This window comes from Vulpes vulpes, chromosome 13, assembly GCF_048418805.1.
Source record: "Vulpes vulpes isolate BD-2025 chromosome 13, VulVul3, whole genome shotgun sequence".
Classification (NCBI taxonomy): Eukaryota; Metazoa; Chordata; class Mammalia; order Carnivora; family Canidae; genus Vulpes; species Vulpes vulpes.
In genome coordinates, this window is record NC_132792.1 from 67,783,702 (window position 1) to 67,785,615 (window position 1,914).

At 37.4% G+C, this 1,914-nt stretch overlaps 1 pseudogene; it reads left to right on the forward strand.

The window, feature by feature from the left end:
- The first annotated feature begins 868 nt into the window (after positions 1 to 868).
- LOC112931791 (SRA stem-loop-interacting RNA-binding protein, mitochondrial pseudogene) lies at positions 869 to 1,204 on the forward strand (annotated as a pseudogene).
- Positions 1,205 to 1,914: the final 710 nt, after the last annotated feature.

The window sequence follows — 1,914 nt, forward strand, 5'->3', positions numbered from 1 at the left end:
TTCAGTTTTTCAGAATCCATCTCAGCTAGGCAAATAAGATCTTAATCCTGATCCTCTTTCTTTCCTACCCTTACCCACCCCCTGTCACTGACTCATTTTTCTGTTGTTCCTTTAGGTTAGGCCTATAGGAAGTGCCCTGTCCTAGTACCTAGGCCATCTATTGTAGGCTCACTGTGCTCCATCTCCTGTAGGGAGCGCTTGCAAGGCAAATAAAACTGCTACCAATGATCAGCATGGCATTATTTGGGCTTTGCTTTTTATTTTTACTTCCTTCCCTTCTCCTCCATCCAGTTTCGTTGAAATATAATTGGCATACAACACTATATAAGTTTAAGGTATACAGGATAATGGTTTGAGTCACTTATGTTGTGAAATGATCATCACAATATTTAGTTGGCATTCATCATCTCATATACATACAATCTAAAAAAACAAACAAACAAAAAGAAAATGCTTTTTTTCCTTGTGGTGTGAATTCTTAGGATGAACTCTTCAACAGCTTTCACACAGGTATACCTCATTTGATGGTACTTCACTTTACTGCACTTTACAAATTGAAGGTTTGCAGCATCCCCGCTTTGAGGGGGTCTGTTGGTATCATTTTCCTGACAGCATTTGCTCACTCTGTGTCTCTGTGTGCATTTTAGTAGTTCTCCTGATATTTCAGGCTTTTTCTAGATGCCATTAAGGATATCTGTAATTCATGGGAAGAGGTCATAACATCAACATCAAAAGGAGTTTGGAAGAAGTGGATTCCACCTCTCACGTATGACGTTGGGGGGTTCAAGACTTGAGTGGAGGAAGTAACTACAGATATAGCAGAAATAGTAAGACAACTAGAATTAGAAATGCAGTCTGAAGTCTAAAGATGGTTGCTTCAGCAGCAAGGGGCACTGTGGCACTGCGTGTGAGGATTGGCCAGCTGGTGGCTTTTGTCAGAAAAATTCCCTGGACTGCGGCCTCGAGTGAGCTGAGAGAACACTTTGCACAGTTTGGCCATGTATGAAAGTGCACTGTACCTTTTGACAAAGAGACAGGATTTCATAGAGGTATGGGTTGGGTTCATTTTTCTCCAAAATAAGATCTTCAGGATGCACTACAACAAGAAAAGCATATTATTGATGGAGTAAAGCTCCACATTCAAGCTGGGCGACCAAAAGTTTTGCAAGGGGGTCAAACATCTGATGAAGAGAAAGATTTTTGAGACTATTCCTACCTATTAAATAAAGTAAAAAAAATTTTTTTTAAATGCAGTCTGAAGATGTGACTGAATTGCTATAATCTCGTAATCAAATCTAACAGATGAGTTGCTTCTTATAGTTAAGCAAAGAAAATGACACGCTAGGATGGAATCGATGCCTGGTGAAGATGCTGTAAAGACAATTGAAATGACAACAAAAGACTTAAAATACTACATGAAATTAGCCAATAAAGTAGTAACAGGTTTGAGAGGATCAACTCCAATTTTGAAAGAAGTTCTACCCTCAGTTAAAATGCTATCAAACAACATCAACATATTATGGAGAAATTGTTCTTTTATGAAGAGTCAATTTGTGCAGCCAATTTCACTGTTGTCTTATTTTAAGAAATTGCCCCAGCCACCCCAACCTTCACCACCCTGATCCATCAGTGACCATCAACATCAAAGAAAGACCCTCCACCAGCAAAAAATTTTGAATGGCTGAAAACTCAGATGTTGGTCAGCACTTTTTTAGCAATGGAATATTTTTAAATTAATACATTTTTTAGACACAATACTATTGCACATGTAATAGTTGCAATATATAGTAGACTATAGTAAAGCATAAACATAATTTTTATGGTATAGAATTTATTTGAATATTCTGGGCTTAAAAATAACTTTTATATGCACTGGGAAAACAGAAAATTCATTTCACTTGCTTCATTATGAAT